The 14,494-nt window shown below is 36.2% G+C and overlaps 1 protein-coding gene across 10 annotated transcripts in view; it reads left to right on the forward strand.

Moving 5' to 3' along the window:
• Positions 1–14,494, forward strand: part of TAFA5 (TAFA chemokine like family member 5) — a 408,594-nt gene that overhangs the window by 318,921 nt on the left and 75,179 nt on the right. The gene's annotated exons all lie outside the window — the stretch shown is intronic.

Here is a 14,494-nt window from a genome sequence, read left to right on the forward strand (position 1 = left end):
TTTTTTGCTTGTTTTTCTTTTCATTGACAGAATCATAAAAAAAAAACAGAGTTCCTTAAGGCGGTTCCTCTCCATTAAATAATAAGGCGGACCACTAGCACCCCAAGTGTATAAGATACTGCAGTAAGTCAGTACAAAGGTGGATGTAAACATTCAGAATTTTTTTAATACTCTGTTTTTATGTTCCAAGTGTTAACACTTTGCTTTATTAGAATAAATGTGTGTTTATGTTAAAAATTGTCAGTATTAAGGGTGGGTACCAGAGAGCCTGATGAGAGCAGTCATGATCTTTCTCCTGAAGCAAAGATGCCTGAAACATGTTGTATATTTAGGAATTTCAGGAGATGAATGTGATTTTTTAATTTGAGAGTTATTTTGAGAGCTATGGAAGAGAGGATAGATGTCTGTAGAAGTGTCTTGAAGTTAATATAATTAAACATGTATTTATTAATAAGAGAGGGCAGGAATGAGAGTGTATTCAGCAGCCTCATTTGCTGTGTGGCTGAGCTAAGGAAAGCAGTCAGTGGCCTAACTTTGACTGAAATAAATTTTTCAAAGAACTAAGGATAGGACTCAGCACCTTCCACTCTTAAGTGCAGGATTTTTTTCACTGACTTGCTTTCCTTAAATTATTATATATATATATATATATATGTGCATTAAGAAAAAGAGCTGCAACAAAATGTTAAACAAAACATCCACTGCATGTACTTCTTGCCCTGGGGAGTGAGAGTGCACATGATAAATGAGAGTCACATTGCTCATATCCTACAAAAGGCACTTGGGTCCAGCATGGCTGAGTGCTGTGTAAGAAGCTGAATGGAACAGAAAGTATATTAGGAACTCAAGCTTATTCATGAAAGATTTCATATCAGGGTGGTGGAGAAATAATGTGATATAGGTATGACATACCCCTTCTCATGCGGGCAGTATTGTCTGTGAATAGAAGACCTTTCAGATTCAATCATAACGGAAGTGTTTGTATTTTAAGCAAGGAAAGGTACACAGTATGGATGATTTGCATCTGATATATAGAGGAATGTGAAGCAGGAAAAATTAAAGGCAGTTTTCTTTTTTAACAGCTTCATGATGCAGCTCTATGTTCACACATTTTTGTGAAGTGTTAATAGCAAACACAGTAGTTAATGAGGTATACAGGCCTGATGCTGGATTATGTCTCGGCAAAAGGATATGTGATTTATCATATTTGTTTTTCTCTGTACTTAATTTCTTCTGTGATTAATGTGTGATGCATATGCAATGCTTTCTGTATTATAATGGAAAAAATTATTTTTTCCCTCAAATTGGCAATGAAAAATCCTTTAAAAAGAAAAAAAATAAAAAAAAAGAGAGACACTTTTAAACACAAATGTATGAACATTTTTTCTATTATGGCAAATTCTCCTTGGGTTAATTTATGGTATTATGGCTTATGGTACACCTCAGGGAATCAAGAACAGAGCTAATTGTTCCTCAGAGATATAGAATTTGCACCCTTTGCCCCTCAATCAACAGCTTGTAAATCAGTAACTGAGAAAATGTGGATAAACAAATCTGAGCATATTAAGTTATTTCTTCTTGGAACAGTTCTTGCTAAAACATACAGGAATAGAGGCAGTGGCTGGTGCTGGGTTCTTACACATCCCTCTGGCTACTCTCAGAGGGAGGATGTTAGACTAGACTGATTCAGGTCTGATCCTGTATAGTAATTTCTGTGTTGCTTACCCTTACCCTTTGTTATTCTGGGTCAGTTGATCAGCACATTAGGAGCTGTAACCAAGAGTCTATCCATGTTTTGACCAACTGGTAAGGAAAAGCTTAGCAGCAGGCTGTACTGTGCCTGCTTATTCAGTGTGAAATAAAGGCACACAAGAGCCTTTGAGGGGTTGTTTCTTTTTTGTTTCTTGTTTTACCAGTGTGTGTTGTAAGTGGGAACTCAGAGTAACACATTCTAAACAACGTTACAGTTGTTACTGAATGATCAAGTTTATTAACATGTATCAGGGCTGTGTAGTTCAGGTATTTCGAAATATTGTGACTGTGTAGATATTGAAGATGTTTTTGGGGCAGTTAGATTCTCATATCTATCTTTATATTACTGTAAAATGCTTTGATATTGCATATATGCCATTATTGCAAGTGCATTTGTATTCTGGTTTTTTTGACCAACCCTGTGCTACTCACTTTTTTTCCTTGTGGAATTGCCTATAAATTATTATTTTTAGGAGGAAGTATAAAACATTTCCACTTTCTCTTGTTCCTCTCTAATTAATATGATCATTGCATCTACAGCATGTTATAAAGAAACAGTCTTACTTCATGGGAAACCTCAGTCCTTGTCTTAGTGCTGGTGTGGCAACAAAATATACTACTGGCAACAAAATCCACCAATTTCTAGCTGCAAATTCTCCCCACTTCTAACTTAATGCTCAATGTTAGCAATATTTTGGGAATGACTGCTGTGAATGACTGAAGGCTAATCACTGTCCTTTCTGGTTTTTGTCGATTATACTTGTGGTAAACCTAAAAGTATTTTTTCCAGTCCTTTATAGCAGATAAAAATTAAGTAAAAAAAAAAAATCTTGTGGAAGCACTGTGCTGTTTCCACACAAAATCCTGCATCTGCTTGTTAATATGCAATTCCCGATACTGTGAACTTTCACAGAGGTTAGAGATGAGAAAGATCTTTTAGGTCACCTAGTCCTCCCCTTGTACGTAGAGTAGATTCACATAAGGCACAGTCATGTCTCCTCTGCACTGAAAGGGAGCATTCTTTTCACATGACATGAGTGCTTCACTGATATTGGAAAGAAGAGAAAAGACCTTTTTCCTGTAAAGGGTGTGTGAGATGAAGTTGTAGCATGTTGGCATAAAAGGCTCTTTGTTAATTGCTATTGTGCTAATGATGCTTTGAATATGAATGTTTTGTAAGCAAGAAACAGGCAATGATTCAGATGAGCAGTGCCTCAAAGAAAACTTGAGCAGGACTGGAAGTGAAAGAAAGTCTTTGGCATTTTGCTGTCTGTTTTTGAATGGGTTGCACCGATTCAAGACCATACACATAATAAACAGGACCCTGAAGCTGTAGAGTCCACTACAAATTTGTAAAAAAGGAAAAAAAAATATATCACAGGAAAACTGCTGAAGAATTTGCTGACAAATTTGTATGTGTGTGAGTGTTATGCCTGTCATGCATGCTCTGAGGCATTAACTTTCAGCAAGCTAAAGTGCCTGCCAGTCTGTACTATCAGACTATATGTCTGTTTTAATGAAATTATTCTCCCCTATCTTGAATATTTGGTGCATATTTCTAAGTTGGTGAATTTATAAATCTTTGTAACATGTGGTTAAAAATTTCTACCTTTTGATATCTAGCTTTTGGAGCTAAAATTTAGGAATTTGCAGATTTTTTAGGATACACGATATGCACATATGTTATGTCGTTATGGCATAATATATATGAATCATCTTGTATTTACTAATATATAAGTATTTCTTTTCTTGAACAGAGGAATTAATAAATATGTAAATAGGCTATATACATATGAAATTATGAAAGTTTTTTCAGTACAACAGAAGAAAGTGTGCACATTATTCTACAGTTTAATACAAATTATTTCTGTTATTCACATATAACTACAGTGGTTAAACAGTATCCTGCTGACAAGAGTAAATTATTGCACTGAAGTGTTAATAGCAACTTTTGTTTTTAATAGAGTAAATGCATAAATACATATATACATGCTTAAATACATAATTATGCATCCAGGGATAATTTAAAGGACCATTTTGCTATGTGAAAGTGTAGAAAATGTGTAGAGTTTCCCTGGGAAGACCTCTTAAAGATTTTTTTTTTTTTAATATGTTTAAAATGTTGTGTCTAAATGAACACTTAAATAGTTCAGTATTGTACTTAAGAGGAGCATAGAGAATTAACAGTTGTTGTTTCTTAATTTGCAAGGGGCTATTTCCAAGCTGCAGACTCAGGCAATCAGTGTTTTGTTCAGAGGAACCCTTAAGAAACCCATTGCTGGTTTTGCCTGAGTCAGGACTGTGAACATGTACTGTTTGTATTGTTACACAATGTAGATATTTCCAGTAAGGCTTCCCCAATGCTCTTAAAAAGCAAGAGTTGGTTAAGAAAACTCTTTGCAGCCAGTTACTGTTAAAAGAAAACAATTACATTCCTGCAGATGGAGTATTCTAACCCGCTTCCGTCAGCAGGTTAAGGTTACAGCCACTGGGCCAGGTTAAATTTGTGGGATTTTAAACTCCTGTGTGTGTCTAATGTTGATGTTTAGTTTGTTTTATTTCACTTAAGAAGCTTTTCAATGTACAAAAAAACCAAACAACCAACCAACTAACCAACCAACCAAACAAACAAAAACAACAACAACAAAAGAGGCAAGAACATGGAATTTAAAAGTTAGATGATTAACCTTTAGGAACATCCAGTGTTTTGTTATTGATCTGGTCTTATTGTAGCTGACAGTAGATCACTGAGTCGTTTGGAGTTTAATAAGGGAAGATAAGTATACTCCTATGAAAGTTAAATAGTAATCCTATAGAAATAATACTAAAAATCTATAGAACTGAGTTCTACCTTTGCCATTGAATTGTATAAGCTACCTGAAGAGTTTGTAGAAATGTGAGCATTCTCTGAAAATCAGTACTGAATGTCTTTCTAAAAACTGTTATATCTCAACCAGAAATTGTTGAGATTATGACAGAAATTGCTGGATTAAACTTTATGGCCTTCATAAAGCTGAAGATCAGATTTGATTAATTTAACTTGTTGTTTCTCCCCTTGAAATGTATAGCTGTCCTGTTTTCTGTAAAGGAGTGCCATGCAAAAAATGTGGCCTTGTCTCTGACCTGATCAAATACTTTGTGCCTTGTGGTCTGATTTTTTACAATTGGAGCAGTTCCCGCAGATACACAAGTGCTTATGGCACCTAATTTTCAGAATTCATAGTTTAAAAAACAAGTCACAGTACACTGTCTGTGCTATTACTATGTCCTTTGGCTCAACCAACCTACAGTTTTTGACAGGGGACAGGACTCCTACTTGCAAACACAGTGATCATAGCATGTGAGCTGTTGCCTGCTGTGGGAGAGAGGCAGCATCTCCTGCTTTTTCACCTTATGGCCAATCCTTCTAGTCTGATTTCCCGTAGATAAATTTGAAAATTTCAAATTAGATTTTCTGTTGGTGAAGAAGACAGGGAGACTATTGGCTTTTACAATACCTTTTGTGGCTGTTTGTAAATTTGCTGGATGGGTTCCAATAAATAAAATGTTGCCTATTAGATCAAGAAAGACTATTCCTTCTAATCAGTGAGTATTTCTGATATAGAGCTCCTTCTGAACTGTATTGTATTTAATGCATAAAATATCTTAAGAATTTTTATGAAGTAGAATCTGATGAATCTCTGAAAATCAATTCCTCTGTGCATTAGGTACATGAGGTAAAAATGTCCATGCAATAGCTGACTTCTGAAAATGTATTGTATTTGTCTTTGGAAGGTATTTGTCTCATGATTTTATGTACAATATTATAAAAATAAATTAAAAATTAGAAGCTTATGTAAATATAAGGCATTATTTGTTTTATTTTTACAAAATACTGATGTACATACAGAGAAAGCGTCACTAAGTTTTTGCCCAAATTAAGTACAAAATTAGGAAGAATGTTTCAGTTCATATAATTTTGGGAAAAGGAACACTAATATTTATGTGTATATTAAAAACTTCCATTAAAAATTTATCTAAACTGTAAGTAAAAAATCATATTCAGTACAGTCATGATGTCGAACTACTATCTGACAAGATGTGTGATTGACTGTGCAGTTGAGATATAACATATCCACCTGTAACAGGATTTCACATGGACAGTGTATCAATTCAGTGCACCTTATATAAACTAACATCTTTGCTGTATTTAAACACATTTGTTCCTCTGTTGGTCAAACACTGGCTAATGAAAATGTAAGGAAAGGAAAGGCCAGTTTCCAAGCTATCTGAAGGTCAACATCATAGTTCACTATGGCAAGTTTCCTGGGGCACTGACACAAGTTTCAAAAGAATCCCAAGTGGTTATATTAATTGTATTTTTCACTGTGAAAGGTGATACCATACAGATGTCTCCCTTCTTCTTTGTTTTCACCTGTTTCACTCATTTTATAATTACTTTCTTGATCTTCAGTCTTGTAGAATTGATTTGCATCAAAATCCCCTGCATAACCATAGCCTATTTTTAATACTTGATGAAAGCAGAAAGTCACAGGCTTACCCCAAAGAGCATACAGTTTACTGTAACACAGCATCTAGTCAAGTGGAATAGGGGGAAACACTTCAGGTATGAAATAAGTACAGCTTCATTGCTGAGTTTCCTTTTTTAATACTTTAAATTGTCCTCTTAGTGGCAGCTGTTAGTCTGCTTCTGTGCTGCTCAGCAAGCTCAATTCAACTCAATTTGCTTGCATGTTCTGTTCTTACATACGTGACAAATGGAGAGCAGAAATTCCCATTGCTCTGGTTGTTGGCAAAGGAAGCCCATTGTACTTGAGAACAGCTGAATTATTATCTCTTCCAGTGCACAATAAAATGTCACCACCATGTCACAGCAGCAGTACACATGCTGAGACTGGACTTGGAAAGTACCGAAAGCAGTGAGTGCCATAACATAACCACTCAGCTCTGTGCTTCTCCTTTAAATACACATGGAAAACATTAACTAAAATTCCCAGAAATAGCTGTCGAAAGATTAAAGACTAAGGTATTTCTATCCTAAAGCACATGGAGTTTCACATTCTGATTCTCACTACTTTGTTCATGAAAAAGCAGTTGTCAAATAAAGAATGCTTCTTGTTTTATTTTTTTTTTTTTTCTTTTTCTTTCTTTTTATATTTTCCTGACTAAGTATGTGCAGAGTTCACTAAAGGTACCTAGTAAGTCTAGATAGATACATGAGCTCTCCACAACTAGAGTCCCAAGAAGGACCATGATCCTTGGCTACTGTATTGGAATGTGTTTCATGACTACAAAATCAGATACTGTGCATCACATGCAAAGCTGCAGACAGAGAGAAGTGTCCAGTAATTCTTTGTCACCCATATCATGAGTACAGTATGTGTTCAGACACTTTTTGTAAGGTTGCTTTTGTAAGGTTACTGCCGCCCTTCCTTCACTCCAGGCTCATAATCTTTTATTCCCAGCTTCTTTCCATTTCACTGAAAACTCTCTACCATGTAACTTAGAGTATGTTTAATTCTTACTGTGCCTTCCTCCTTTAAATTCTTGCTTTACTGTGGTTACCTTGATATGTTCATATGTTTCATAGCTAGGAGTTCTTGAGGTCCTTCTCCCTCTTCCACAGCTGCCCAGCCTTCTCTACATAGTGTATGAGTATCTGGTTCTACTTTTAACTACAGTAAATCTGGTCCTCCACTGCAGTACTCTGCTTATATCATCAGGAGAAACTGATGTCCTTAAGGGAAAAAACCCACCTAAACCATTCTGGCCATTTGTCTTCACTTACTGACATTGCCCTACTGACTCTGCTGAACAAGTTACTCAACTTTTTTACCTTACCCATCAGCCTCAGTAGCTACTACATATAGCTGGGCTTTGTCCTCTTTTTCCTTCCTTTCTTGCCTTATTTTTTTTTATATTATCTGTTTTCCTGTTACTTCCCATTATAATCCTCCTTGTCTCTATTCTTTCATATTGTCTTCAGAGTCTCTACTTCAGGTCTGAAATTGCTGCCTCTCTCCAGTTAAATTTGCTGTTCTCAGTATGCTGGCAGCAAAGTGAAATGTGATGAAAATCTGTTTTCTGAAGGGTTCTTTGCTGGCATATGACTGATCAGATTTTTAGTAATTTTTACTTTGCTTCCAGCACACTAATTGAATACAGCAGAGCAGAACAGCAGAGGACAGAAACAGAAGACACTGAGTCCTGACAAAGGCTTTCTCTAGGGGTAGGTGTTCAATTAGCATCTCTTGTTAGACAGCAAATGCTAACTACCCACAGACAATGTAGCACTAGATCATTCTGAGATTGCAAATCATTGAAAATGTACATCTGTGGATATTCAGACAAGTGCTGAAATCCTGGTACAAAGTTGTGGGCCAGCTTGCCTATTTAATCTCACAGAATCAAAGAATATTCTGAGTTGGAAGGTAACCACAAAGATCATCAAGTCCAACTCTTAATTGGCATTTTAATATATAGTTAGAAAAAAAAACATTTAGAGGAGGCTGGAAATACATGCATTGTACCTGAATAAAATTCAACATGTAGGTTTTATCTGTATTTATCACTTATTATAACTGTCAGGAAGCTTGTTGTGACCCTGTGAGGTTTAGTTAATGATACTAAATAAAGTTTTTTTTTTCTGTTTCGGTTAGACTGCTTTATAAGGAGTTGAAAAATGTGTTATATTTGCTGCATTATTTTTCCATGTAAGCAATTGTAGTAATTGCCAGTGAAAGGCTAAAGGGTTGAGAATAAATGTAGACACGTATTACAATCTCAAATGAGAGCAATTATAAACAGAAGAAAATTGGCCTTTGAAAAGCAAAATTGAAACAGACAGGAGCTGACTGTGAAGCTGATTTTTAGGACACTTTCTGTTTTAGGACAAGCTCCTGTTATATGAGTATTTGAACATCTGGATGTAGACAAACCTAAGGTATCTGTCACTGTGTCACTGAATCACACAGTATTAAGGTTTTCAAAGAACTGAAAAGAGACAGGCCAGATAAATACATGGGTTTTTTCTATGCGACAGAAGGTTAGGTGTCATGTTCTGGTGCTTTTACTCGTGCTTTTTCACTGTTTATTTATTTATTTATTTATTGTTCAGGGCATCATAATGAGGAAATTCTTCTATTTGGAGATATAAACAGGAAAGAACATAAGAGCTGTTGAATTTCATGAGAGTGCTCTTAGAATCTGGATTCTACTTCAGCTTTTGTTTGTTTAATTGTTTTTAAGCTATCAGCATGTATTTATTTCACAGAGTCTTATAAAGATTCAGCAAAACATTAGGTACCTCTTAAAATTGAAGAGATACCTCGTTGCCTTGCTAAATGCATTAGTTTAAAAGCTTGGTTTTACTTTTTTTAAGTAGTTTTGCTACTGTGGTTTACTAAGTAGCTTCCTATATTCACTACGCTTAATCCGACAACTTTTTTTGCCAGCTATTTCAGCTAAAGTCTTAGAGACCATTCATGTAACTGGCGGGAGTGCCCCTTAGGGACTCCTAGTTTGGGATGATACTGATGACTGCATAATTTGGAGATCACCTCCTGGATATTATCCTGTGCCTCCTAAATACATGTTCTGCAATCAGCACCATTTCTGATAAACCCAGATTTCCATTCTTTTTTGGGATACAGGTGAATATTGAAGGTGTTTTCTCAATCCAGGGGTTGCAATAAGATTTATCCCTCAGTGGAACCATGATTGGGATGAGCTGCAGGAAAAGCCTCTGCCCTGTCATTCAGTCTTTTACTCTTGATCTAGTCACCTGGTCTCAATTTGTAGCTTTCCTGTAGAGCACAGGAGATCACTTTTCCCCGTATATTTCTCAGCCTCAGCTCAAGCATCCCTCTCAATCTTGACAGCAAGAGCTACATGATGAAATGGGTGTCTAGACATTGCTATATTGCTGTTCTTAGAGCTAAATAGTCTTCAGTCTGGATGCCTTATAAATAATTGAGACAAGCTAACTCTTTGTGAATTAGCACTGCCTCCATTTTTTTAAGTGAAGCAGAATGACTGGTGTAAAAGTTATCCAAGGTTTGTAATGTTTCCTTGTTGTATAGTAAAACAGATTGACGTTTGGGGCTTATACACTATTACAGTCAAATTGCTGCCCTAAGGACAGTTCATGATTGCAATGTCTTCTAGTACTGTGATTTGGTTTGTCTTTCTGATAGCCTCTTTCCTGCTGCTGCAAGGTTTTTAAAAGAGTATTGCTTTGCACATTTTTATTGTTGTTTAATTTTTTTGCATATATGTATTAAAGTACACTCTCTCTGAAGGAAAAGGTGGCACAGAAAGGTTTCCAAGGCTTGTGACCACTAAGAATTCAGAGGTTTTTTTTCCAGCTCTGCAATGAATTCCTGTGTGACCTTGGTCAAGAAGATTAACCTCTGTGCAAAATAGGAACAATGAACAGCTTTTACCAGTCATAGGTAAAACTAGCTAAACATAGTAAGTTCTGCAAAGTGTTTTGGGATCTTTGATAGGTAGATGCTGTATAGGTACTGAATCAGGCAGAGGAGGGAAACGGTTGAAGCAAAAAGCTGGAGTTGAAAAAAATGGAAGGAGGAAAAATATGAGGTAAGGAGAACAGAGAGTCTAGGAGAGGAGTGTGAAGATGGAAATAGTTGTGGTGAGTTGGAGGTATTTTAATTATAAAAGATGTAGTCCTATTCAGTGTTAGTGTTTGTCTATCTACTTCTAAAGTGATGAATCCTAGGATGTTTCTGAACCTTGGGAATCAGCTATGCCAATCACCTTTCTTCAAATTTCAAGGACAACAACAGTGAAATAATATCTGAAAGTCAAAAAGGAAATATTTTTTCCAATGCGTACATTACAACTTGCATTATCATTGAAAAAAGTGCTACAAATTATCATTGAAAAAAAAATAATGTGAAGGAGAACATCAGTCTGTAAGAAGTACAGTTCTCATTTAAGAATTATGTCTCAAAATGGTGTATTCTGCTTGAGAGAAATTTTCCATACTCCCTACTACAATGAGTCTTCTCTTAACTACTTCAGGCATATGGAACTGACTGGTGATCATCAACTAAGCTGTCTTTTGGGTTTGGGTTTTTTTTTGATTGGTTGAGTGGGTGGGGGTATTTTATTAGTTTATTTAGGCTCATGCACCATGGTTTTGCTTATAATTTATAAATATTCACTTTGCACACTACCTGTTATGCAGAGCATCATGATGTATTTGGAAGTCATAAGTCTCTGTATCAAAATGCTGTTTTAATCAATATATTTATTCAATTACAAAAAAAAAAAAAAGGTACATTTTTACTTTTATTTCCAAGTTCATTCTGGAACATTAAACAAAAAAAAAGATATGATGAATTGTAAGAATCTGAGTGTTTTAATCTACCAGATTTTAGATGGCTGTAAGCTTTTACATTTACTGCTGATGAACAAGATTTATCTCAGTTTTTACTATCATAAAAAGTTGATGATTTTCAGTTAAAAGATGGACTAGAGATGCAGCAATTGATAATCCCTGAGTGTAGAGTGAATCTGGGAAAAGGAAGTATAGAAATAAGGCTGATTTTCTATAGGAAATATGTATATAATGTTGACAGGTGAGAAGCTTAGTGACAAAACTTAGCCAATTGCAGTATTTAGCAGAAAGCAATTTGTGGTGTTCTGAAACTCTGCTCAGTTGAGCAGTCTTAAATTGGACCATACTGATCATGAATGGAGACTTTTTTTACTAATAACTGGAAATCCATTGCAAATTGCTCTGTCTTACAAATCAGTTAAGATCCCTCTGGTGAGTAGCTTGGCATTATGTTGATACAACCCCGCTTGCCTCCAACACCTCAAAACTGTTTGTTTGAAAAACCCTTGGATAGACTCTATTTGTTCTCTAGTTCAAATGGCATTACCTGGGAAAGCAATTCTACCATATGCTGAGCACCGTCAGTTCCTGTTAACTTCAGTTTAAATGAAGGGGCACAGCCCTTCTTAGGAGATGCAGAGTAGTGAAATTCTGTTCTTCGCAGAAGGTCTGCACAAAGCCTATGTATCATTTAAGTGCCACTTAATTCTTTATAATGGAGCTCAGAGTGGATTTGAAGAATCTGATGAGCTTTTTGCTCTCTTGTCTGCAGAGGGCTGAATTTCACCCCTGGTGAATATACACAGTAAAAAGGCAACTACACTGCCTCAGGAAATACACCGTATTCCTTTGCTTTGACTAGTGTAACTCAGTTTCAATTACTGATGAAAATTCTTTGATACCATGCTGATAGAAATCATTGTACACTTAGCTCCCTCCCTACATTGCAGTTTAGCTTCACTGTGATATAATGGGCAAACTGAAAAGTGAAAATGCAAAAAATAGATGTAGTTTTGCAGACAGGAACAGGGCCTCCCTTGTGCCATGGTGGGAGAGAAACTGTGTGTTGGTGAGGTTCCTGAAGCAAAGCGACAGGCAGGTGGGAAAGCAAAATTAAAGGAATGTGAAAGCTTGTAATGGGAAAGAGGCCCCAGGGGGAAGCAGGATGGGGAGCTGAGGGGGCACAGGGGTGCTGCTGTCTGCTACACATGTTTGGGATTACTCCTGAGAGTGTATTCAGGAATTTTCAGGTGTTTATGAACATTTCATGTTTAGTACTATGGTTTACATTTTTGTGTTACTGGTATTGATCCACACTATTGCTGGTTATGTTTCATTAATAAATTAATAAACCATTTTGATACCACTTTTCTTATAACCCATGTGAACTGAGTATCTTTTCCCTGCAAAAGAAGTTGTTCTGATTCTCAAGGCCTAAATGCATGAGCTGGTCTATGTACTTAACACAGAAATGTTGAAGACTTTATGTTCTGTAAAATACTCTTGGTGCCTCCTAAATTTGTGCAGATATAGCCAATACCCAGAGCAAGGACCCCATATATATTTGTGACAATACCGGTAGCTGCATTCTGAGATAGCAAGCAAGTAAACACTGAGAGTAATTCACAGAGGAGATACTTCTTCTTTCCTTTTTTTTTTTTTTTTTTTTTTGAGGATTAGTTCAAATTATGTTTCTAGAAAAAACTCCCAGCTGAGATAGTAGAGGCAATCTAGTACATATTTCTGAGTTTAACTGACTATTCAGTCTTTCAGTGATCCTTCATATTGTTGAAACATTGATAGAAATAGCCATTCGATATATGAACTGTGAAAGACATGCATGCAAATGGGTGAGGTTTGAGTTAATGTTTTACTGAGCTTTTTCTGTTGAGCCTACAACTGGATGCATGCCTTCGCTGAGAAAGGATGAGGCTATTATCTGTTACAGAGGAGATGTTAGTCTGAAAAACTGATATGATCCAGTTATCAGCAGAGCAGTACCTATGGAGCCCAAGCACAATCCAGATTTCTGTGTATTATGTGCTATAAAAACTTAGTGGATTTGCTTCAAAAAACTGTAGTTGTGAAAATTATTTGGGAGTCATTCTACCAGTGAGATATATATTGCCTCATGAACAGTGCAAATTCCTATGTAGAAGTTTAGGAGCTGAAGTGTTTTTTATGATGAAAATATTAATATGAATTTCAAATTGAGCTTCCACTGAAAGAAATCAGAGTTTGTTATATTGCTAGACCTTGCGAACAGTTGTACTGGAACTGAGGACACAAGTTGTTTCATTTCAAAATATTGGAAAGGATTCTATTAAAAGACTTTAAATTGCACTTCTATTTCTTGCCGTGATACAGTGGCATTGGGAATTGTATTCTTAGTAATTCCAGACAGAGAAATTCAGGCTGAATCACACATTCAGGTGAGCATAAATCTGCAACTCCCACTAGGATAGATATGCGTTTTAATCTGCTTGGACCCCAGATTAATTTGATTCAGCAAAAGCTCCTTATACCCTTATCTTGCTAAGTATTTCTCCTACAGTCTTTTTTTTGGCAGGCTTATGACTGTTGAAGGCATGTTGTGGGTATTGTTGTCACACACCAAAGCAGAGGAAGGCATGGTCTGTGTCCCAGGTATGTGGAACAAGGTCTGGCCTTGAGTCCTAGGACACTTATATACAAATTGAAGTGGTGAAGCTTTCTTATTGTCCAGCCAAGGATTGATGAAATGATCTCTGAAGGAACTGAAGAGACATATATTGTGTGGACTATGAGACTTACAGTCTAAGCAAAAGTTAATTTGGGGGGACCTTACCTTGTTTAGCACTCTGCACGTGTGTGTATCACTGTATAAGTATTTTATGAAAAGTACCCCAAACACCTCACTCTACATCTTTGTCTACTGGAGGAGAGTGAAAGAATAACAAAATACTAGATGTTAGTAATATTGTTTACTATTCTATGAAAGGGAACTCAGATACCACAAAGGTGAACTCAAAAGAGTTATAATCTGGAAGGAAGACTACCAGTATTAAAGCCCCTTTTCTTCCTGCCTTGATGAAAAATTTCTCCCTGTCGCTCCTTTGCTACTTTAGCTAATTTTGCTGCTCCTGTAGCTACTTTATTGCAGCTAGAGCTCTGTTGTTCCAGAACTACTTGCTGTGTGTGATTTTGAGGAAATTTTGCAGATCCAGCTTGCCAGAGACACAAGCATTAAGAGGAGACATAAAACACATATTACACCATCTTTCAATTAAGGACCTTCCTAACTAGACTTCTTTTCCTTTGTAGTAATAGGGTGTTTGTACCTGTCTTGTCCCTCTGCTTATTGTGGCCTTCTCCATGATTTCTCATCCTTTGCTTCCT

The sequence above is a fragment of the Myiozetetes cayanensis genome, unplaced genomic scaffold, assembly GCF_022539395.1.
Source record: "Myiozetetes cayanensis isolate MyiCay16 unplaced genomic scaffold, myiCay2020 scf3, whole genome shotgun sequence".
NCBI classification, from domain to species: Eukaryota; Metazoa; Chordata; class Aves; order Passeriformes; family Tyrannidae; genus Myiozetetes; species Myiozetetes cayanensis.